General features: G+C 41.6%; 1 protein-coding gene across 13 annotated transcripts in view; it reads right to left on the reverse strand.

Moving 5' to 3' along the window:
• The window catches only part of RNF113A (ring finger protein 113A), a 511,139-nt gene that overhangs the window by 263,166 nt on the left and 221,728 nt on the right, over positions 1-26,245 (reverse strand). The window contains exon 1 of one of the 13 annotated variants that reach the window (XM_042932498.1): positions 8,927-9,016. The exons of the other annotated variants lie outside the window; for them this stretch is intronic. The gene's annotated coding sequence lies outside the window, so the exon portion shown is untranslated. Of the gene's footprint in view, positions 1-8,926; positions 9,017-26,245 lie in introns of those variants that run through there. 13 annotated transcript variants of the gene reach the window in all.

Here is a 26,245-nt window from a genome sequence, read left to right on the forward strand (position 1 = left end):
ATCAGGCCCTCAAAAGGCTGCTCCAACCTGCTATGGGACTTAAGTCCAGGACTTACATGATGTAGTAAGGCATAAGATGGTTAAGTGTCACTAGGTCCTATCCACCCCAGTCATCTGGACGACTGGGTGTGATTTACATTTGTATGTACACCTGCTCCCTCCAGTGCTAAAACTTGAAAATTCCAACCTGTTTTCCCAAATGGCCCAAATATGACAGTTTATAAAGCAATCACCATGCTTTTTTAAAATTGTTTTGCCTTTAAATTTAGGTCCTATGACTTCAAAAATATCAGTTCCATCTTCCTCCCTTTTAGCTAGTCCTGATAATTTCTTTCCTACCTTAACTGTTAAAAATCACATTTTCAGGGTCACCAAAAGGCTCAGTAATATGCTTCAACCACATAATTCACAGAAACGTCTGCCAAGCAGCTCAACTTTTCTACAACCCAAACAAACTCAAATTTACATTTTAGGAGAGCATTAAACTAGTAAAGAAAACATTCTCTCTACACCAAGATTTTCAGCTGTTTTCTAAGGCCATGCATTCATGGTGATATGTGAATCTAGAACGTTCCTTCTCCCTTGGTTGGAAAGCTTCTCCTCAGTAGCAAACACCATTAAAAATGTTTCTCAGTGGAATCAATAGAAGCATCTTTTCCACTATGTCACAAATTTCTGATATTGGAAATATTCAAACCTCGGTAACAACAAAAATTTTCCCAACTTCATACTTCCCTTTTCCCATTCTTATTCCTGGTAGCAAAAGGCAAAACAAAAACAAAATCCCACTAGAGTATTTGACTATATTTGTTTTCAACCTGAAAGCATTCTGCCAGGGACTTGTGTATCCCCACTGTCACTATCTTTCTCCTGACCGCAGTCTGGCTTTGGAAAGTCTAGAGTGTAAAGATTAGTAGTGACAAAAAAGAAGACAGAGAAATTGCAGCAGATCTGCTCAGTGTGGTCTAAGCCCTCAGCAGCTGTTGTTTGACTGGCTTTGGGTGATGGAGTGAGGGATATGGAACACAATCAATCCCTACCCCGTTGCAGCTTTTAGTGAAACTCTTTGGATAAGCAGCGACCTCCCAAAGAAACAAGTTAAACAGCAGATTGGAGACAAGCTGGAGCAGGAATGCAGCACTGCCATATTAGAGCATATTTAGGCCCCAGGGAGGAAAAAAGTTGAGAGAACATAAATTCAGAAATCCATGAGCCCTGGGACTTAGTCTCACAGTCCTCTCTCTTCACTGTCTTTGAATCACTAGCAGCTGCAACCTGCAAGACTTATTTTAAAGCTACACCTAATCCAGCACCCTTGAGATCTGGGGCTCAGAGTTTACTCTTGGAGGAATCGGAGACCTTTAGAAGGCTAAAGTAAAATAGATGATGGCTGCCCTACAGCTCTGTGGGGAAGCTGAGCACCCTGCTCTGAACTTTATTAGAGCATTCATCACACCGGTATAATTAATGTTTATATCTCTCTCCCACTGGACTATGAGCTCCCCAAGGGCAGGAATCATTTCTCATTCATCTCTCTGTCCACAGTGCCTAGCTCTGTTCCTGGCACAAAGCAGACTCCCTAAAAACGTTTGCTGGTGGATGCATGGGTAGATGGGTGGATGGATAGGTAGATGGATAGATGGATGGGCAGATGGTGGACAGATGGATGGTTGGTTGAAGGAACTGATTCTGGACTTAAAAAATAAAAACTTGAAACAAACAAACAAGAACAAGGACCAAAAACAAACAAACAAAAGCCTTCTATCTCCCAATCTTTTCTTGTAAGGGAAAATCTTTGCACCATATAAAACTAAAATCTGTATTAAAGGACATTTTCTTGGATAGTTTTTTCTAACACTATTCAAATAATCTCACTCCAAATCTTTCTGCTTTCTCTTTGGAAGAAAATTACTCTGATTAATTGTCCAACATGTTCCAAATATTTCCAAACAAGATTTGAGTTATTCCTGGAAAGGCAGAAACCATTTTCCCCTCCAGTGTCATGATGGCCAACAAACGTGACTCCATTTTAGGAAGAAGGGGGCAGCAAAGGGAATGGGGTAGGAGAGGGGCAATATTGAAGGTTTCACTAGTTAGTCTCTGTGCCAGTTACTATTATATCACCCCTGGCTCCATTATATCACCCTGGCCCCATAACTCAAGAGAGTTCCACCTGCAAGGAGAGCTCCCCAGGCTTTATCAACTCTGATTCCCCTCCCACTAGTGACTACTACCTTCCACTCTTTATTCTTTGAGAATAAAGAAAGTATAGGAAAAATCTAACCGTCTTTTAAAAATCATATTAGAAAAATATGAGAATGCTGAGTTAAGCCAAAGATAATGATTGAACCTAAAGTAGAGTCAGAGTTATTGCTGGTTACAACTACTTGTTTCATCCCTTGTGGACACTTTTTCCCTATATCCCCTTTTCTTTCTTAAGTCTTTACCTCTTCCCTTCAGCCCCTCTACTTTGTTCCTTCCCCTATGACCTAGATTTTAACCCTGCCAGTGGAACCTATGGTCCCTGTAGACCTTATTTAACCCCACTAATGGCCTGGAAAACTAAAAAGAGGTCTGACCTCTGGTCTAGACATATAAATATTCATTGCTATTTATTTCCACAGTCACTTCTCTAAAGGGTTTCTCACATTTCACTCTGGTCAGATGTATTCCATGAATCCCAAGAAACCCAAGAGATGCAAGCCCAGATGGGCCAAAATATCACCACAGCTCCCCAAACCCTCCCCAAGCCTACCTTCATCACCTCTCAACCCTTGCACAGGGACCCTCAGGTACCATAATTTAGAGGGAAAATGTGGTTCCTATTAGAAAGAACTGTTGTCTCATGTTTTGGAAAGTTGCTTTTCCTTCCTCTCTTCTCCAAACTTCAAATTAAATCTGCACTTTTGTAAAGGAAACTAAGCGAAGAGGAGAAGCAAGCGATGGCTTTATTATCCTGCGTGTGAGCTCACACTTCATCTGCACCACCTCACAGTGAATGGGAAGGGGACAATGGAGACATGAGGCCTAATTGTGTTTTATTGGAAACACATCTGTGCAAATTCCAAGCTGGGAACAGGTCTCCCATCTCCCCCACCAGGAAAATGGGAAAGGAACTCCCAGTGGCCTCGTTTAAACTTTATGTGTATCTTAGAAAATTGTGGATCTTCTGGTAAGTAAAGTGTAGGAAACAGAATCTTAAGAGACAGCCTAGACTAATAGGAGACTGTTATTTTTATGATTTCTAAGTGTTATCTGTCTCAGATGAATAAGGTGTCCACTACTGCATCAAGGGTGACAGCTTCTCCCAACAGCTCCCACCTCAGGCCATTTTGTGTTTCTTATTTGGAGTCTGATTTATAATCAACCAACCAATAACACAGGCAGGTAGAGGGAAATTTTTGAGGTGAAAGGGAAAGCAGAATATCTTGACCTTTTCAGCAACAAACTAAATTTACATGTTATCCAGGCAGGAAACCTCTCCCAACCACTCCATGAAATCAGACTCCTACTGCACCGAGGCCAGTTCAACACTATTTAGCATTTAATTGTCCTCTAAGTACTTGGAATGTGAGTGCCTTATCTCCCCAACTCACTTAGGACAGAGACCATGTTTACATTTCCAGCAGAGAGCTTGTGGGACCCAGCACAAGGTCAATGCATGTCTGTTGATTGATGGCAAAGTGTGTCTCTTTTGGCTTCTTTTAGTAAAACAAGATAGGCCAGAAATGATCAAAGCAATATATCTTATACTTATGATAAAATTCCAGTGCCCATGTTAAAAAAGAAATTTAAAGAGAAAGCTGATATTGGAATACCACAAGAGAAATTAACCATAAGGAAACTAGGTTTTTAATAGATCATATAGCCCCTTCGGCCTCTTACATTTTTGTGTTTACTTTAGACATTTGAGAATTTAGTATTGTTCAGAGTTGTCACATTATTTCAGTTATGTGTCACTGGATTATAACTTGATCTCCAACTTCAGAGCCATACCTTGGAGTAAATGCATTTGGGATGGTTTGGGAACAGGATCAAGAATGCTGTAATTATATGCAAACAAATCTGAAAAGTAAAGAAAGGAACTTCAAGTCACAGGCCTTCAGCCTTCTGATTCAGCTTCACATGTTAATGAGAAGTTCAAAACATGGTGGGGGACTTAGACCCCAAGAGACCATAGGTGGCAGCAGAGTATGGGCATAACAGGAAAGCCCAGAGGTGGATAAAGCTGCTCACTTGTAGGGCCACCACGTTTACCTCCCCACGTCACACACATCAACCACTAAGTGGAGAGTTACGTGCAAAATACAGGGATAGACCCAAGAAAGAGCAAGGTAGGAAGCACAGTCTAAGTTTTACAATACAAGGACTAACACATTGGGGGAGACTGAGAAGAAATCAGTGTGCTGGTGGTCACGGCTTGCCAATGGTATGAAACCAGATGAGCAGAAAGATATTGTATCAGTTTGCTAGGGCCGCTATAACAAAGCACCACCAACTGAGTGCCTTAAATGGCAGAAATGTACTGCCTCACATCCTGAGGTACGGAGCTCAGGATTACAACATATCTTTTTTGAAGGGAAGGTGGTGTGTATGGAGGGGCAGAATTCAACCCATAACCAACAGGAATTAAAAAGCAAGGATCAGTGATCAGGAGGACACTGGTCTGGAGACACTGAAAAAAAAGTCAGAAGCAGTAGAAACTAAAACCGTGATCTGGAACTATGTAAGCATTCCTTAAATGTTCTTCCTGTCTTCAGTCTCTCCCTCCTTCCATCCACCTTCAATAATGCTGCCAGATTTCTTACTACAGATAGAGATGGTCACAGCCATCCTACACTCAGGACCACCCATGGCCACCCACTGTTGCTATTAAAGCATAGAATGTGAGGTCATTTGATGGGCCAACTGTCCTCATTTTGCGCATTAGGAAGCTCGGCCCAAAGAGAACAAAAGACTCAGCCAGTCTCTCATTTGCCAAACCAGATGTCACTCAGATCTCAACCCCTTCCCCTAGCCTGCCCTGCTCCTTGAGTCCTAATTAAAAGAAAATTCTAACCCAGATTGGAGATTGGTCAGACTCATTCAGCAAAACTAGGTGCTCACAGTGCAGAGTAAGTACAACCCCCCCAACCCCCCACCCCCCCAACCCCCCCCCCCCCCCCCCCCCCGCCCTGCCGGAGTCCAGAAGCACTCTCTAGAATGTGCCTGGAGAGCAGGAAACAAGTAAAGCTACAACAACCAGAAACTATCTTCATGGCCTCAGGAAAAACTGTACCTTGGCAGTCACATTTCCCTCTGGGCAACTGCCTCCCTGATGGCTTCCCATGCTGGGCATGTGCAAGTGGTCCAGGGTGGGCAGGAGGGAGAAATAACACTGATGGAGTCAGTCCCATCAACAGTATATCCCTGTGAGGCCCTGGGTGCAAATCCTCACCAAGAGAGTCACTGTCCTTGGCACGGGGCCAAACAGTGCACACCCTGCCACAAAAACTGAGTCTATGGCTGTCTCTGTGTGTGTTTCTGCCGTGGTCTCCCCAGAGCACTTATCTCAGTGTCCTGCACAGGGCAGGGAGGTGAGGGAAAGGTTTCAATAAAATGCTGGTTGATTTTCTTCTTTGTGCACCCCCCCACCTCCTTTCTCACACTTACTTTCCTCCCCTGCCTTTGCCTCAAGCCTGCCGTATTTCTTGAACCAAAAATCAAGACACGTGGTCTGGCAAGCACTATTTCTGATGAGTTAATTCATTTACCAAAAATCTCATTCAGGTAGAGGTTTTAATCACACTTAATCACACAATTAATGGCTTGGCCTCACTGAACAGAAGACAGAAAACCAATGAGAACCCGAGCAATAACTCAGGTTTCAAGGATGGATGCCATTTGCTTGTGTGTACAAGGTAGCCTCCTGAACCCAAAATACAGCACCTTTAAACTGTAGACAATGCACTGGGAGGCCAGGAAGCTGCCAGTAGCCACCCTTCTGTAGGGTCAAATCCAGCCAAGGATCACTGAACACGTTTGTCTTCAATCACCTGCACCATGAAGGCGAAGGCAAAGGCATCCTGGAAGGCAAAGACAACTCTTCTGCTGGCTGCACTCTGATGCAGTCCCCATTTAGAGGCTGATAATTAGGCCAGCTAAATCTTTTAATCTCGAAATTGGAAAACATGACTTCACGTGGTTCTGTAAATGTTAATGACCAATAAAACCAGCTGTAGCACCACATTTGGTTCAGTTTATTAATGTGCTATTTTAGATGAACTGAAGTAAAGAGAGATTCCATTATCCAACTTGAGAAGTCCTCCCCTGTGTGCACCCATTTACACAGCGTTTTTACTTGATCAGAAACCCAGATTCTCAATTTGTCCTTTTCCTTTTAGGACTTAGTTCCATTATTGTTGTGGTTTAGTTTTGGTGTGGTTTGGCTGGCTGGTTTTGAGGTGTGTGTGTGTGTGTGTGTGTGTGTGTGTGTGTGTGTGTGTGTATGTGTGTGTGTGTGTGTGTGTGTGTGTGTAGGTGTGTGTGTGTGTGTGTGTAGCATCATTTTGGCTAAGAAGCGATTAAGCAAAGATCAGCAGTCCTGAGGGGCCAAGATACCTGTAACTCATCTCAACTCTCACAATTTTGCTTCTCAGAATTCAGACATTTGCTTCTACTTCCTGTTCAAAGGTCTACATTTTTCAATCATGAAGATCAATCATGTACTGGTGTACTTGACCCACAATAAACATGAGTAACTGTCCCACTGACAGACATCCAGGGACCGTCCGTTTAAAAAACCGCAACGATGATTGCCTCAGCAAATGCTTATGAAGTAGTCACTCTGTCAGGCATGGGATAGATAGCAATTCAATTAAGTAAGAATAATTCATTCACCCTTTCATCCAGCAAATATCTAAGGGCCTACTATGTGCCGTGCACTGCTCCAAATGCTGATGATACAGAGCAGAACGAGCCAGACCACCCTCTGTCCCCACAAGCTTATTCTGCATCAGTGAGACAGACCACGGATGACACATAAATACATGATGGAATGTTAGGTAGTAGTAGGTGTGATGGAAAACATAATAAATCCAGGCCAGGGGGTAAATAATGATGGGATTGCTACTACAGAAAGGGAAGTTGAGAACTGGGCTGGATAAATTACTGAGTAAGCCAGGTTCTTGCAGAGGGAAAAAGTGTGAGAGGCAAGGAGGTGAAGGAAGGCAGCTGCAAATAACAGTCGGGGCCATATTGACCAAGCCCTCATAGGCCACTGAAGAGTTTGGGAGAGGAGAGTTTTAGGATCTGATTTATACTATAAAAGGATCACATGGCTGCTGGATGCAGAAAATACTATAGGGATCCAGAAGAGGGTGGGAAAGGGACAGGAGTAGAAGCAAGAAGACCAGTTAGGAAGCTACTACAATAATCTCCAAGCAAGAGATGTGAAGGTGGCTTAGCTGAGGTTGGAAGTGATAGAGGGGCTCATAAATGGCTGCATTCAGGATGCCTTCTGTGGCAGCACCAGTGGGATTTGCCGATGAATTTGAAATGGGGATAAAAAATAAGAGACAAGGATCACTTAAGGTTTAGCAATGATATAGGCAGGGTCTTTGAGTTTACCAGACACTTTCACATATATTATCTCACTTAGGATTCACTTTGAGACCTTGCTTCTCAAAGTGTGACAAGCAGACAAGTATCATCGACATTACCTGGGAGCCCATTAGACACACAGGATCTCAGGCCCACTCCAGATCCTAGGAAACCCATATGCATGTTACAATTTGAGAAACAATGATCTGAGTCTCAGAAATGATGAGGAGGAGGAAGGTAGGTGATGATAGTAAAACTGTATCCTACACGTTAAAAAATTTGCCAAGGTTGCACAGTCAGAATTCAGGATCCTGACCGCAAATCCTGTGCTCTTTACACACTTCATATTTTTGAGATATAATTCCTTCCCTCAGGAAGCCTGCAGACTATTGGGGAACCATAACCCATACCATGTAACAATCATCATCTGAAACATCACAGTTTCATTGGAGGTCACAAACTAGACACCATAGGATGGCCTTCAGCAAGAAGGCCAAATTCATCTTGGTCACAAATATGAGTAGAATTTAGATAAGGAGAAGAGCAGAGAGAAGGATGTGTTGTTGTTGTTGTTGGTGGTGGTGGTGTGTGTGTGTGTGTGTGTGTGTGTGTGTGTGCACGCGCACACACGCGCGCACATGTGTGTCGGTGTGAGGGGGAAGTCACTATGAAGAGGAGAGCCACATGAACAAAGCCCAGAGCCACCCCTGACACTGATAAATCACCCTCCCCGTCACGTTCTGCCTACCAGACATATTGATCCTGAACTAATCAAGTAGAAAGAGTCATTGGGGAAAAAATAACAGGCTTAAAAAAATAAATCCCCTTTACACAATTACTGCTCCAGGAAGAGCGAGCTGCACCCAGTTGATGGCGAATTTGCCAAAGGGCACACACAGGACTGGGGGCGGGGGGGGGGGGGGGGTGGGAAGGGAGAAGGATGTGGGAAGGCAAGCCCCACCAGAGAGAACCTGGCACCTGCTGCTGTTTGGTTTTAACCTGTATCTACTGCACCGGCTCCGGTATAACATCTGGGCTCAGTGCAGGCCTGATTTAATAATGTGCTGGGAGCTGGCATTTGCTGCAATCCCCCAGCAGCAGTAAATAGTAGCAGGGAACATGCGTACCAGACCTAATTTGCCCCCTTTTTCTACTTAGAAAGGCACATTAATATTTAATAGAAGAAAAATAATTCATGCAGATTTGAAAGCAAAATCCAGGAAAAGGCACATTAAAAAAGCTGGGGGGAAATGGGTCTGTTTCAGGAATGCTTGATTTTTCCCCTAAACGAACTAAAAGCTCATGATTTATACACATGGAGGCAACCTAGGCAAATTTCACCCACCTGCCTCCTCCTGTATTTTGGTTCCATGGCTATAAACATCACCTAACTTTTCACCCAGGCCTGCTACTTCTGCCTTCTAGCTTCGGTGCTGGAAATTCAGCAGCGAAAGCAGGGTCTGATGCTCAGTGTTGGCCTTGGAGAATGTCTCAGTCTTCCTATGTCATAAATGTCCCTTACGACTGTGGGGCTTAGGCTTGGGGTCCCCATTTTTTTAACCAAAGAACAGGTGTAGGAAAACAGAATGCTTACCATCCTTTAAAAAAGGACTGTATGTGGTGATACTTGTCTGGGTAGGAAAAAACATGAGCCATCCAAGACAGGCCCTGGGAAAGAGAGCAAGATGTGTCTCAGACCCTTCTTATCCTCCTTTCGTTAGCATTCTTCATGGAGATTCCAAGTACTCAGTGTCCTCCTGCTGTACCTTCAACCTGGACATGACTGTGTGGCACCCCATAGAGGGAAGATCTATGCCTAGGACTCCCCCATCCCCCCTCCTCCCTTCAAAATTTACCAATTTTATGTCCTCTCACTGCAGGAACCTATTCTCGACATCCCAAACCACTAACTAATCTATGCTGTGGGTTCACCAACTCATTGGTGTCGCAGCCAAGATAGCACATTTGTATTTTACCAAGGGTCCTTCAGAAATCAAGCCTTCCCCCCAAAGACTAGCTTTAAGAGTGGACTTACGGGCTCAGATGCACGTGCCCCTTAAATTATAACACACAGAGGGGCCTGGTCTTGTTTCCTTAAAGCATATTCTATAACACGCTGCAGTGAGTCTCCACCAAGGACCCCCATGTCATCTCCTCTCGTATCACATTAGACGGCAGGGTAGACTCTGGCTTCCCTCTCACACCAGTGTCACTTCTCTCTGCATCCTAAAAACTACCTTCAAAAAGTGCCTTACACTTCTACAGCTCAGGATTTAATTCCCCTCAGCTAATGACACATGCCAACTCGCTTTGACAACAAGAGCACAAGGGTGTTTTAGAAGCAGACAGGTGGGCCAAGCCTGCACCTTTAAGGTGGAGAGCAAAATCCCTGGGCAGAGGGCAACAGCTCAGACCCACGGGTACAGACGGTACAGTGTTTAGGCCTTCCCTGAGCTGCTAGGGGTAATTCCCAGGCCACACCAGCAGGTTTTCATTTAGCCCAATTTTGCCTCATTTCCTCTAAAATCACTACTGCAATGATTTAATGTCCAGGGCTGAGAACAACACATCTTCTCCTTTCTCCCTCTCTTACCATGAGCTGCTCTCCCTTGAGGTTGTAACAGAAACTTCAGCATGGCGGGCCAAAATCATTTAATAAATGTAAAGCAACATGGCCTTCCTTACAGGGCAAATGTGTGACCACAGTTTTTCCATGTAAATAATGTGCTTTTTTTGTGAGGAAGGGACCTAGGGCTTTTTTTCCCTATGAATAGGCCCATTATAAGCTGCACCTGACCAAGAATCACTTTAGAATTGTTCTTTCCTGAGCTCTCTACTTAGCAAATATTTCCTGATGCTAAATCACCATAAGCCACATTTTATGTCACTGCGAATTTGCTCAAAATAAGTCCTATCCACTTCCTTGGATTCTACTTAGAAAGGTCCCTCCGCAAAGATTTCGCTGTCAAAGAGCCTTTTATTGTTGTTGTTTTAAATCTAGGAAGATGTTGAGCAAAAGGACTTGGGAAAGTGGGGGAGGGGAGGATTTAGAAAGAAAGGGAAAAATCGGAACCCCAAGGAGTTTTTGCCACGAAAGCAAAGCTTATTTAGAAGTTGCTTATTTTCTTAAAACCAACAGGAAAGAAAGAATTGCGCTTACAGAGTGGGCTGTTCTCCAGCTACAGGCCCAGTGGAACAATTTGCAGGGAGACTAGGTCAGCTCAGCCTGTCTCTGCCTCCAAGAAAAATACTCAGGAGAAAGCTACAACTTCTCCAGGGGGCAATATTCAGGTAACCACGGATGGAAACGGAGTATTAATTATCTCTTCCTGTGTTTTATATTTTCAGATTTCACAGACATTGGAAAGCCAGACATTGATAAAAATGACAGGAAATATTCTTAGTCAATTAAATCGCCACAATGTCAGGCCTAACATCTGTTCTATGAACCCTGCAGAAATGTGTGGCATTAATATTTAATAAAAAATAGCCCTGGTTTGGACTCAACAGTCATTTCACACTGTTCTCCCAGGACATTCACTTCAGATCTTATAACCTTACAGAATTTAAATACATATGTCTCTCACCTGAGCCGCCCTCCTCCTTAGCATTCAAAGTTACACTCAGAAGAAGCTTTGCTTTTACTCGTACTGGACCACACACCTTCTGATCCTATTGCATTTCCCACCGGTATCTGCTCAGCTATCATAGGACTGGTCTTGAACCACACTCCCCTAAATGGAGAGACCTTATGTGAGGTGACAGTAAGCTCTGTATCCCAGAGCTCAGCTCCTTGTCCCTGTGGCCCCTAGTATCCACTTGTCTCCCTCTGGGAAAGGTAGGGTGTCTCTTCAATAGAAGCCATTTTCTTCTATATCCAAGCCAATGGGACGTGGCTCCCAAATGGCTTCAATGTACCTGGGCACCTGTCAGCAATGTGCCTTTGTTGCTATTGAGAGTCTCCATTGTCATTTCCCTTCAGTATCTGCAGTACCTCAAGTGGGGGCCCTAAGAAAAATCCATGGGAAAGCCTTATACCCCTCTCCTTCAACAGCATCATCACCGTTTCCTTTCCTTCTTTCTTAAGTGAAATTTATATTGCTGAGTGACCGTCGGGTCAGCTCCACGCTACTCATGGCAGCACCAGATTTTTAGATAAAAAACCCCACTTTCCAGAGTGAGTACAAGTATCTTTCCTTTTTTGCAACAGGCCTCTGGTGAAGTCACTTCTCCAGAAACTATTATTTCCCTCCTTTTCTAGTCAACCACATTGCTCAGAACCTAAGCCATAGCTCCAACTCAAGTTTAGAAGAGTGGGATGGGAATTGCCAAGGCCATTCTCTTGGAACAAAAACAAAGCTTTTATACAAAGCCAACCTGGGCAGAGAAAAGGAGGGACAAGGTCCCACCTGGTTGGAGGTTGGAACAGCTGAGGGAATGGAAATGATACTACTGGGTTTCTATCTTTTATTTTTCCATTTTTTTTAATGTTTATTCATTTTTGAGAGAGAGAGAGAGAGAGACAGAGCATGGGCAGGGGAGGGGCAGAGAGAGAGGGAGACACAGCATCCAAAGCAGGCTCCAGGCTCCGACATGTCAGCACAGAGCCTGATGCGGGGCTTGAACCCATGAACTGTGAGATCATGACCTCAGCCGAAGTCGGCACTTAACCAACTGAGCCACCCAGGTGCCCCTGGGTTTGTATCTTGTAGGAGGAGTTGGGGTTGTGACCTAAGTCTCAATTTGTCCTCCTGGGTTCTGACAAGTTGAGCCAATCTACCCAAGAATCATGAGAGTAAGGAGTGTCAAAGCATTGGTTTTATTAATATACAAACAAATACTCAATCATACCCAAAGACTGGGCTCTATGATAAAGCTGGGCACAAGGGCACAGCTTACATTTGGGAGTAAAGTAGAAGCTTCTTTCTCCAACTCTAACCTTCTCCAACTTCCTTCTCTTATCTAATCCTTGAGACTTGTCAATAAGAAGATGGAGTCTAGAGAACCCATCCTAACACATGGCCCAGTACTAGGTAGAGATGCCAGGGCAAGGAGAGAGTAGAGGACTTGTTTAGTCTTTGACCCCATGGAGACTGGAAGTGCATAAGCCCATCTGCTCTGGATGTTGGCAGAGGCACCATTCCATACTAATAACTGACTTAAATATTGTCCCATGGATGTCAGCCTCCCAGCAACCCAGTTAACTACTCCAACACTTGGAAAGAAGCAAGTAGAGTGGGAGAAACCCAAAGTGTTCACCCTTATATTCCCTGCTTCAAGAGAATGGAGAAGAGGTCTCTATGGGAAATGTGAGGATGAGAAGAGCCCTACTCTAATATGATCTAAGGAAAATCAGGTCCCAGAATTCCTGGGGTTGTTACAAGGCTTGGTTAGAAGAAGAAAGGAAAACAATCCTGAGAAAGAAGGAACAAATCTCTGTACAATCTAAGAAAGTTCTGCAACCATATCTACCTTACCTAGTAAAAGAGAAACAGAAAGGGGGTTCTGAGAGAAGTCACATTCTAGAATGGATCTCCATGTTTCCTTCTCCAGCACTAGTAAGGAAGCATCTGGCAATAAAGAGAATCACTAGAACCCCTTCCCTTCATTAACAGTGGTGAACCCACTTGGGACGTACAATGAAAGCCTAAATCCAGCCACATTTAAAGGAGAGTTCTGATCATAGAAACAGTACCAAGGAAAAGAGAATAAACTCCTTCCTTTCGCACTAATATCAGATAACAGGGTCTGAGATAAGTGGATAAAATATGTTCTGAGTTTATATAATGGATCAGGTTACAGCTGACTTTATTAAACTGTACAGATACATGAAAATTAGCCAAATAAATGTCAAGCACAGAAAAGTGTTTGCTTTAGTTACTTGAGTTTTGACAAATAACTTTTCACAGTCATTATTTTAAAATGGCATCTTTCTGCATAGATACCATGGAATTGTGTTAAAAACACTTCAAGTATCACTGGACATGGAAATCATTTGAAAGTACTAAATCCTTTACAGTCTGAGTCTACTCCCTTGGTATACTTTGATGTTGACATCCCATCCACTCTTTTGTCTTAACCCATAAAATGGGAAGTATCTAGACTTAATGGGATTTTTCTCTCCCCCTCATATTTCAGCACTGCAGTAGAAAATATATCCCATACTCCCCCCGAAAGTCAAGCAGGTACATAGCTGCCAGTACAAGAGCTTGGCCTCTTATGTCTGTCACCATTTTTTAGTGGGCAAATTTCTGAAGCCAGCACAAAATCAGTTTTGTTTGTCAAATCCTGTTTCCCCATTGTCCTAAAGTATTTACTATCAATAGTGCTTTATATAGCTTCAAGTTGATTTTTATTTTGCAGGGGATCCTAAATCTTTAGCATAGCATCTCTTAGCCAAAAAGTTAAGGATCTTTAGACACTCACAACAGCTAACAATATTGGTGTTCACTATGTCTGAGTCACTTTGTTACATCCTTTGTTCAGTGAGACATGGATGTTTATTGGCCTCAAACATTCTCAAAAGTTGGAGCACTTTTTAGAAGATGAAATGGGTTAGCCGTCATGAATTTCTATTCAACTAACTAAAATTGCCTGAAGTAAAATGAAGAAATTCTGTCACCTCATTTAATCCCCACAACTGTCTGACAAAGGCACAGGCATTATTCCCCATTTGCAGATGAAGAAACTGAGGCAAGTAGGGGAGAAGATGCCAGAGATCACACAGCCAGCAATGATGGAGACAAGAAAAGAACTCAGACTCCCCCACCGGGTCCCATACTATAGTCTACAGCAATGCAAGATCCTGTGTCCATTTCCATCTGCAGGTGAGACACTGTGCTGTGCCCAAGGTGCTCCTTGGCTCAGCTCAAAAAGGGTTTCAAGACACAACAGAGCAAGCTGAATTTGCTCAAGAGCTATACCCATGTGCTAAGTAAGACCTAGGAAAAACTCAGGGACTCAAAATTTACCCCTTTTCCAAGGAAAAAAAATCAAAGGGAAAAATGGCATCAAAGATTCACCTCTATTCTTCACTCCTTGAAGGGAACCATAAAAATCACTGTCCAAAAAAAATTTTTTTTAATTTCTTAAAATGGCTGTCCATAAAAAGATTTTCACTTCATGGGTAAAAGGGGACTGAGCAGAAAGAAATCAGTTCCTCCTCCAGTCATAGCAACTAACTATGCACTTCCTAGAATTCTTCGCAAGTGGCAAGAGAGAACGAGCTAATTTCATGTGTTCCCCGTTGTCTGCCACCAGAGCCAATGGTGGTTAACTCTCCGCATTCGTACAGCATTTTCTTTTGAAAGCAGATGCACATTTCATCTTTATAGCCCTTCTATTAAATGTACAGCAGAACTTTCGACCCATTTTACAGATGAGACAATACAAAAACGTTCAAAGTCACCTCTCAGAAGGGATTATGACAAGATATAAGAAGACCCAGAAAAAGATTAGCTAAAGGAATTTTTTCTCTTTCTACCTTTCCCACTCCCTCTTTCTTGGTATTGGGAATTACTTTAGGCAAATGATAAATGAGAGTTTACTGTTGATAAAGTGTGTCTCTGACATCTTACTAGTGTCCCTCTCCTCTGGGGTCTCTGGCCTCAAGCTGCCCTCAGTTCCTCACGCAGGAATCTGCCTAGGTCTGTTCAACTCTCATAGCACTCCACGATTTGGAGTTCTTCTGATTCTTTACCATCACTCAAAATAACAAGTTGTTCAGATAAGGAAGCCAAGCTAGGTGTTTGGAGGAAAGAAATCTGAAAGAAACTGTTCAGTGAGACATGGATGTTTATTAGGCTCCAACATTCTCAAAACCTGAGGCACTTTTAGCAGATGAAATGGGTTAGCCGTCAGGAATCTCTACTCAACTAACTAAAATTGCCTGAAGTAAAATGAAGAAATTGAAGTAATAATCTGATGCTTTGGGGTAGAGTGGTTACCCTTACGCAGGGTAACCTTTCTGGGAGGCTAAACTAGACACTGATCATAAGGTACATTGAGTTTCTCATGATTTCTTCCCTTCTCTTTCCCATTTCCAGATTCAGATATGCTGACAACTCTAAATGACAACTCTCATGAGAGTAGCACCATGGTGCCGGTAGAGGCTAGAGCCCACTAAGGAAGAGCCACAGATTCTAACTTGAGAGTTTATAAACCAGAGACTGCTCTTCAGAACTCCCTGGAACAAAAATATGCTAATTACAGAACAGGAAAATGTCAAGTGTAGACAGCCACAGTGATAGCTACTTGCCCTCCAAAAAAAGGGAGAAAAAAAACCACAGTATACACATTTCTGTACTTCAATAAGAAGAAAGCAGACTCCTAACGGGCCTATATTCTTCAGTCTTACATTTCCGTGTAATTTCCAGTACTACCAATCTACCAAAGACTAATGTAGCTGGCCAGGAGATTATGTGCTGAAACACAGCAGGTTCATTTTTAAGGTTAATACTCTGCAGATGAGTATCTCCTTTTTCTTCAAGCCTTAGGAACCACCTAAGGATGTGAGAGTATGAAAACAAAATGGAGAGGAGATTGAGCCACCCAGATATACTCGGAAGAAAATTAACCAAACTAATTAACTAGAGGAGTTGTAATTATACTTCCATTTATTGAATGACATCATATGCCATGTGCTAAGCATGTATATCTCACTTCATCTTCACAATATCGTGTAATAGGTATCATGTCCCTGTTACAATAAATAAACAGGGACTCAGGCAGGGTAAATAATTTGCTCAATAGGTTGTAAGACTAACTCAAGATTAGAATCTAGGTTTGTCTGGTTCCAAAAGCCCAAATTCAACTATGGTACTAATTAGAGGTTCATAAACATTTAGTTCCCTGGACATATTCTCAAGGGTCCAAAATAACTATCCATGAGAATTTGAAGATTTTGTTCTCTTTTACTAGCAAGATAGGTTGTCAGGTACACCTGACTCAAGAAGAAATTTGCTCTGGCAATCAGGACAAACCCACTGTAAGGAGAGACACTGGGTGGACCCTGACCTCTCCAAACCATTTAGAAATGTTGATTAGCAGTAAACAGCAGCAAATGCACAACAAATACTTTCTCTGTCCTAATTCAAGTAATGACTGGATTACTTATCCACTTAACGGAGGTTTAACTAACAATGCAATACTAATCTTTCCTCCCAGTGAATAAGACAGCTAATAGAGTAGGAGATAGCTCACTGAAATGTTCTTTTGCGGACTGCTCCATGTAGAGTTTGGGCTAGAAGAAAGGTCCAATTATCCTGAACTAGCAAACAAAGGCCTTAAGTTTATTAAGCAATTTTCTACATCATTTTTATGCAACAAGGATTCTCTTCATTAAGAGTCACTGACATCAAAATAGAGAAATGACTAAAATATAGAATTAAAGTTGACAGTGCATTTTTCAACAACTAAACAAAATGCACACAATTTTATCTCAACAAAATACTACCAATCACAAACTGTAGTGACTTGGCTTATCTATATGATTTTTTTTTTTTAATTTTGATGTTGGAGTTACAGAAAAGCTATAAGCATAAAGAGGTTTTCCTTAATTCCATGTATGTACTTACCTGAAACAATTATTAAATAAAATGGTCCAAGAGACTTTTTTTCCCTTTTTTTCTAGGATTCTGTACATTCTTACGTTTGAGAAAGAGGTATTAGTCACATTCTCCTTCAGACATGCTCATAAGAATAAAACAACCAAGGGAAGTATTTATTAGTTAGGATTGACTAGGCTCCACTGTAATGACAAAGAAACCCTGAAATCTCCATGGTTAACACAATGATTTTTTTCTCCCTTACATCCCTATTGGAGGCAAGTGAGGCAGTTCTTCTTCTTGTTTCTCCTCCAGTGCCTCAAGGAACCAAGCTGTCTCTATAGGACCATTCTACCCTTTCAGTCTTCTTAGCTGCCACCCCTTCCCCTCCTCCAAACCAGGACAGAGAGGACAGGAAGAATTAACACTAGCTCATAATTGTCTCAGATAAGAAGTGACACCCATCACTGGTGCTCATATCCTACTGGATAGAACTACTCATCTGGCCTCACATTAAAGCAAGAGAAGCTGAGAATCACAGGGGAGCACAGGGAATATTTGGGAAGCAGGAGCTATTTCTGACATAACAAGAAATCAGAGATGAAGAGAAAACAAGGTTGAAATTATGATACGGATCATTTTTAAAATAGTATTTCATTTATCAAATTTATTTACCTTTCCAGGACATAACTTATGTACGCATTAATTCACTAAGCATTCACTGAGTACCTATTATGTCCTAGCACTGAGGATATAGAGATTAATTAAACAGAAGTAAGCAAGTGAAAGAACATCCATATTACCCAGTAACTAAGATGTAAGGATTTGTGAAGACCAAGTGGTGTTACCTTTAATCAACAAATGCATTGCTCCCTTGAACTGCCCAAGCTTCTATTCCTTGGGAAGGACTTCTCTGAGGTAAAGAACTAGCCAAAAGATAAATGGATTATATTCAAAATGGTCTCAGTTAAAACTTGATGGAAACGCAGAAGAAACAAGAAGTTCTTAACAGGAAACTGCTCAGGTAAGAAGGAATCTTGGGGTCTAGTTGCCTAGACTATCACCATCACACATCAGATCTACCCCATTTTCCTCCTTAGAATTTCTCAGAAGTAAGTCAATTTGCTCTGCAGAGCTAAGAAAGGAAAGGAAGAGTCTTAGCACTGAACAGAGAAGGTAACTTTTTTAATAGGTGAAATTAGACTCCCAGAACTTCTCTATTATCTTTTTGGTCTGGTGTGAGAAAACCGTTACACACATGTATTGGAGTTGAAGTCAGAATTTGAGTATTTATATGTAAACCTTGATTTACAATAAAAGGTAAACCTTGATTTACAATAAAAGGTACTGGTTGGAGAGAAGGTGTGTGAATGTGTGTGAAAGGGCAGAGGGGCTATAAGAGACCCAAATGGTTACATTAGTAGGAAGTCAACAGGTAATGTCTACATTTGGTAAGTCAAAAATAGCACATAGGGGTGCCTGGACGGCTCAGTTGGCTAAGCGTCCGACTTCAGCTTAGGTCATGGACTCACAGTTTGTGGGTTCAAGCCCCCATCGGGCTCTGTGCTGACAGCCTGCTTCAGATTCTGTGTCTCCCTCTCTTTCTGTTCCTCCTCTGCTTGCACTCTCTCTCTCTCAAAACTAAAGAAAGATTTAAAAAAATTTAAAAATAGCACAAGAAGTATCATATATAAATATGGTAATAAATACCAGCAGTGACAGCCAAAACAGTTGAAAACCATTTCCTCTGAGAAACCTCACTTGACAATAGGCCTGGAGCAAGGATCTGCTGCCTTTTTTGTATGACTATTTGAGTTTTTAAATTATGCACAAGCTTTCCTTTGATTAAAAAACAAGAGAGGGACAGTCAAGTCGCTCAGTCAAGTGTGGAGCCTGCTTAAGATTCTCTCTCTCTGCCCCTCCCTCCTCCTAGAAGAGACTGAAGCACATCTCAAAATCTTTACAGTGGCGAAGCACCCAGGTGGCTCAGTCGGCTAATCGACCGACTCTTGCTTTCGGCTCGTCATGATCTCATGGTTGGTGGGACTGAGCCCCTGGTCTGGCTCTGTGCTGGCAGCATGGAGCCCACTTGGGATTCCCTCCCTCCCTCTCTCTCTCTCTCTACCCCTCCCCCACACTTGCACATGCACATGCTCTCTCTCAAACAAACTTAAAAAAATCTTTACAGTGGCTACTTTCAGGTGAAGGGATGACTTTTTTCTATTGTTATTCTATATTTTCAAAGTATGTATTATTTTTATAATTAGAAAATTATCAACATGTTAATGTTTTAGATATTTTAAGCAAATAAAAATATAACATGACCATACATGCCTGTTACCTATATGTAGCTGTATGTATTTATTATGTAAATGCATACATATATATGCACATACACACATATATACACATAGGTTTATCTGTCATAAACAAATATTTCAGGTATTTTCTCTCTCATATGGTTAGGATGTTTGTTAAAACAAATTTGAAGTGTAGGAGTATTTGTCCAAAGGACTCCATTTTCTTTGCATACTATCTCCTGGCATTTCAAGGTGTATACGAAGGGGAGGAAGTATCAGAAGCTGTTACCCCTGCTGGGGAAGATGCCCTGTCCATCAGTGGTCAATTGTGAATTCTCTATCCTTTCCCTCAAAGTGCACTAAAACATATACTTTAAAGATTCCTTGTTGTAATTTATTGCCTAAACTGGTGGGTCAGGAGGAAATAACTGGAAATCAAAACCTCTGAAATGAGCCCCTTAAGAGTATAATTCAAAAGTAGGTAGGTACATAGGTAGGTAGACAGATACAGAAAAACAGATAAGAGATAGATATGCCTCCCTCTGTCTGAAAACTGATCCCATACATGACTGCTCCAGACAAACAGAGAAGGCGCATGATTTGGCCTCTCCTTCCCAGCTACATCTCTGGCTATTCATGAGAGATACTGATTATTTACTGAGATGATGAGCAAGGGTGCTGAGTGGGTGTGTGAGCAGAGGTGGTTAGAGGTGTGAATAGTTGGGAGTTGGTTTCAATAATCATCATTTTCCAACCCAGTCATCCACACTTCCTGATTCTGGGGCAGAAAAGGCCCTGTGAGCAAAGTGCTGTGCTCATCACCTATCTTGGAATGAGTTGCTTGGATTGGCACCAGTCATACAAAGATATCATCCAGCATTGTTCAGAACAGTATATTTAGTAGTCAGGAGATGGTTGCTGATTTCATGGGACTACTGAAAACTCAAGATAAGTCACTCTAGTATGTGGTTCATAGTACATGCCTGGGCTGCCTTTGTGTGAGACCCAGCACTTCTCTTCATTAGCTCAACAATCTTAGTTGTTTTAAATTTATTTTAAAAAAGAAAAAAAAGCCTTACGTTTGTAACACTTACCTAATGGAATTATTTCAGGATTCAATCAGCAAATGTACTTGAAGGGCATAAACATTGCCTGACATGTCAAAAATTTTCAACAGGTGCTTATTACTGTGTTTTATTATCCTTTATTTAAATCTATTTAATTATCAGAGTTGTCCCATCATATCCATGAGCTCTGCGTGAAAGGTCTGAGAGGTAGGCAGTAAAGGTGTTATTACCATTACCATTCGGCAGATGAGACTAAGGTTCATACAAGTAAGTGAGTTGTCTGGTTTTGTACACAGTGACACGGGAACTTTCCGCCAGGGTTTCTAAATCCACTGCCACACCTTTCCCTGAGCCTGAAGAAGCACCTGCACTCCTTATGATCTTGTTCTTGTCTATGGTAAAATTAAAATCACCAAGGATCTTTCCACTGACGAGGTGTGGGCTGCTGACAAGCTTGAGTACTGGGATTATGGCCTAATGGTAGGCAGATCAGAGTGGGGTCAAACATAGCATTGGCCAAGTGATTACCCTCTCTGGGTCTTGGGCTCCTGCCCTATACATCCAGGTTTAGACTAGAAGTCCCTAGAGGATCACTAAGAGCTTTATCAGCTCAGAAATGTATTTTTCCTTCTTTAAACAATGAGGTCTTTGAAGGACAGAGATGCCCCCAAAAGATCCATCATCAAGCCCAGAGAGCTCTTACACCCTTTGACAGGCAGCATACTGGGGACCAGTGAGCTAGTAACCCAACAGGATTAATCGTTATGCCGGAAAAGCACCATGGATTGTAAATTCAGACAACCAAATCCCAGTAGTGAGATAGCATCTGTCTCTAAACCTGAAGAGTTTTCTCATTCATTAACAAAGAATCTGAAAGAAACTTAGGGACCCATCCGATCCTCTCATTTAACAGATAGGAGAACTGAGACAATGAGAAGTTTAGTGCCTCACCCAAGATGACACAGTTAATTAGCAACAGAAATGCAAGTCAAACCCAGGGCTCCAGGCTCCTCACCCACGTTCTCTGCACTGTGTTGTGCTTTATCCTCCAGGTTTAGAAAATCTGCATCAATGGTTCAGATGTCTCCCCGCCAGGAGACAAGCCGTGTAGGGATCAAAGCACATCTGTGAAGCTAATGACAGTCTAATTCACTATTGGCAGAAATGTGGGAGATTTGGGGAGAAAATTGCAACAGACTGTTACAGACCGTTCTGCAGCACATTGTTGAAAATGGAAAACACCTCTTAGATCACAAAGCATCATTGAGATGGGAGCCAACATTCCCTGCTCATTTCACATTTAGTTCCTTGGGATGTTTGGTGGGTCCTCCAAACCAGCATGCTCCAAAGACACATCTGCTTCCAGGCTGGAGAAACAATAGCCAGGGCTCCACTGAACTCATAATAAATTTATTTTTTCAAAAGCAGAGTTAAGAGCTCAACTGGATAAATTACAAAATCAAGTGAGCATGATGCAATCAACCTCTTCATGTTTCAAAAAACAGCCATGGTCCCTGACATCAAGATAGCTATCTTCCCAGACTTATCCCAGCCTTGCCAGCTGTCATCTGAGTTTAAACTTACTTCCTGCAAAAGGAGAACACAGCGGTATTCTTACTTTGTTGACTGAAAAGTCTTTACTGAGCACTTTCTAGACACCAGGGACTATGCTAAATCATCTGAGGGGCTAATTCTATTGCAATTTTGGTTTCTGGACTAATTATCAAAGCCACTCCTAAAGACCTACTGAGCAACTTTAAACAGAATTCAGATGCAGTGTCCAACAGCCCCAAAACCCAAACCCAAAGCCCCCCTCCCCTTTCTGGTTACAAAACTTTATTCTCAGAGGTCCTAAAGGATCACACATATTAGTTTTTTTAAACACCATCTTCTGAATAGGTTATATTAACAACTATACATATGAATATATATTCATATGTATCCATATATACATATACTTCACATATATATGAATCAATTAAATCTCAATTTCAGGTACTTTCTTTCTTTATTTAACTTTTATTATGAAAATTTCAAGCACACACAAAAGAAGACAGAACTGTATAATGAAGCCTTAGGTACCTATTACCCAGATTCAACAATTACCCACATTTTTTCCTTGTTGTCTCTTCTATTTACCCTCACTTAAAAAAATTACATATTTTTTAATGATGCCCTAATCTAAGGAAACCACATATTTCTATTTGCCGGAGATAGTCACAGATTATAATTCTGTATATCAACTAATAACCTATCAATAAAGTTTATAGCCCCTTTCATTTTCAAAAATGACCTGGTTTAGATGGTAAATGCTGTGGTCACCTTACCTATAGGTGACATTACTAGTTTAGGCACTTCAGAAAATGGTTGTATCTTATACTATTTATTACCACCCAGTGCTGTCCTGCTCATCTAAGCCCTTCCCTGCACTTCAAGAGTGGAAGGCCTGGAAACTACAATTCACAGATTTCTTTGCTAAATTCCACCACTGAAAGAAATGGACATAAGATTTGGAAGGCAGAAGGGAAGGAAGAGCACTGTCCTCCAGCTGCAGCAGGGCACACAGGCATTGGAAGAGAGCAAACAGCCAAGGTGGATTCTTGCCTATGGTTTTCAGGGCTACAGACGGCCAAGATGATTGGTGGTGTCCTCCTGTAATCCTCTGAATTTCTTCAAAGTGGCCTTAACTTTGTTCTCTAGACCCTAATCATTATATAGGACTCCAATCTCCAACATGAAACCTCCTCCATCTTGAAGTATGTAGCATAGATTTTTGCTTTCCTGACTAATCCTAACCAAAACTATGAAAGAGTGAGTCTCCACTTCTCGAGTTTGCCTAGGCTCAGAGTATTGCCTCTCAGAACTCAGTAGCATAAAAGGCCTTGCATGTACTGACCACCAGCCCCAACCTCAGCCACTCTAGCCATATCAACAAAGGATAGCTTGCCCAATACCACACTGGTTTTCATTTCCATGTCTCTTCTTATGCTCACCTAGAATGTCTTCTTCCCTTTAGCCCATTGCCCTTGGCTAACTTCTACTTGTACAAGAAGTTAAACACTTCCTTCTCAAGAAAGTCTCCTCTGACCCTCCACCAGGCTGGCTGTGTGTCCAGCAACTCTATCACTGGATTCATTAGAGAGTGTTCATGTGTTTAAATGTTTACTTTATGCGCTCACAAATGTATGCTTTAAATATGTGTGTCCTCCCTTAGCGCAAAAACTTTGTATCCCCAGTGCCTAACAGAAACTTTGATCTGCAGCAGACACTCATAAACTACTTAAGAAACAAACAAATGAAGGAGAAGTTCCTCATCAACTTCAGCAGCTTAAGGATAAAGAATTCTGCATCTAGAGGGGACAAGGTCACCTCAGCATGAAACCCCATGCCCAGGTCTCTTTAGACTTGTACTGCCCAGTATGTGGTGGCCATTACTCCCATGTGGCTATGTTAATTTTAATTAATTAAAATAAAATGAAATTCAAAATTCAGTTTCTCAATCACACTGGCCACGTTTCAAGTGCTTAACAGCCATACGTGGCTACTGACTGCCATATTGGATCACACAGATATAGGACGTTTCCATCATTACAGAAAATTCAATGGGCCTGCTGCTCTCTAGAACTAGTGGAACAGAAGAACCATCTTAAAAGGCAGAGCTAGTAAAAGACTTCTCATCTGGGTATACAGTGAAATCTCGATTTATAAGCATAATTCGTTCTGGAAACATGCCTGTAATCCAAAGCACTTGTATATCAAAGCGAATTTCCCCAGAAGAAATAATGGAAACTCAGATGATTCGTGCCATAACCCAAAAATATCCATATAAAAATGATCATAATACTGTAATACAATACAAAATAATAAATAAAATACAAAATATGAAGAAAATAAACAAATTAACCTGTACTTACCTTTGAAAACCTTCATGACTGGTGTGAGGGAGACAAGAGACAGGAGGATTGGTAGGACGACTTTCACTACCACTAATGGAATCACTGCTATCTATTGGCTCAATGGAATCTTTTTCTTTTCGTGCAGCTTTAACAAGGAATCTTGTTAAATGACACTTACTTTTTCCTCCTTTGAGGATTTCACAGAAATCTGACATTGCATTGACAATCACCCACAATACCACAGAGAGAAAGAGAGAGAGAGAGAGAGAGAGAGAGAACTATTGGCTCGGTTGTGATCATGTGACATTTGGTGACACATACTACTCCTATTGCAAGACACTGCTCATTTATCAAGTTAAAATTTATTAGAAATATTTGCTTGTCTTGCAGAACACTCGCACGACGAGCTACTCACAATCCAAGCTTTCACTGTACTTGGAAACAACACATATTTACAGGATGGCCCAAAGACAAAATGACCAGCCAGAATGCTCAGAGACAAACTAACATTAAGGAAGTGGATTCCAGCAAGAAGATTAAAACCTCAGGGCTAGCTAACATCTATTGGGAAGTTATTATATAGAAACCACTGCACTTTTCACATAGTTTATTTAAGAAGAATAACTTTAAGAGTAAGTACGAATTTATTATCCCTTATATGCAACTCCCAAGTCCAAAAACCCCTGAAACTATCTAGTTTGTTCATAAGTTTGCCACAAATTCACTTGACAATAAAATCTGAACTTAATTTTAATTGCTGTTAGCCTATTCCTAATCTTTATTTAGTGTGAATAGTTATCCATTTTGCTCCAGAAATATTAATAGGTTACAGAATACCACCCAGGCCTTGCTCTTGCTGGGGGGTTAATGTCAAATAGAGTATGTATACTAGTTAACTTTTCTAAGGTATCAAATAATCTGAATTGTAAAATACATCTAGCCCCAAAAGTTTTAGATAAACAAATACAGACCTCTATTTTAATTTTCCTATTTCACAAATAAGAGGACAAAACTTGGAGAGATTAAGGTACTTGCCTCAAACCATAAAGATAGTAAGTGGGAAGCAGGGATTTAACCCACACAGTCTGTGCCCAAAACCCAACCCCTACCTACTAGTTTTACTGCCTCGTTCAACTGTTGCTGAAACTTACTGTAAATCCACACACTTAGCCTCTGCTATAAATGTAGAGCAGAAGCCAAGCCATAGCCTGCAATCAGAGTAAAAATCTACACATTCCAGAGAGTTCTACAGGACCCTAATAAGGCTTCATAGCCACAATAACAACTGACCATATTAGAATCACCATTGCTGAACACACAGAGGCAATGTGTGTTTAGTATTTGCAATGTTTCAAAGTAAACTGAATCCTGATATTGAGTTCTCCAATAAATTATAGTAATTAACATTTTCAGGACCGAACTATTTAATTCAAAATACTTCAGGGCGGGGGTCCTCAACAAGAGAGAAACAATGGAAAAATTCACCATCTCACTTTGTTAATCACAGCTTAGAGTAGATACTCCTCCTGTTAAGAGAGGCCAATATAGTTTCCTTTATCACAACCCTGCTGAGAAAGAGAATGCTGGGAAAACCCTCAGATAGCCCATGGAGGCCTGGTGGTCAGCTTCCAGAGGATAGCCTCTGGGGTCACATCAAACCACTAAAATGGATCAGCCTCTGTACCAGTGACATGGCTCCCAGGCAGAGCAATGGAAGAAGTACCGAGGCATCCTCAGGTTTGGTTAAGAAATCATTACAGAGCCAGGGAGGAGTACCAGTTACTTTAGCAATATTTTGCCTCATGGTTAACTCTCTATCTGAAATTGTTTAATTTTTTAATGAGGTTGGGGAGCTA

Source organism: Panthera leo, chromosome A3, assembly GCF_018350215.1.
Source record: "Panthera leo isolate Ple1 chromosome A3, P.leo_Ple1_pat1.1, whole genome shotgun sequence".
NCBI classification, from domain to species: domain Eukaryota; kingdom Metazoa; phylum Chordata; class Mammalia; order Carnivora; family Felidae; genus Panthera; species Panthera leo.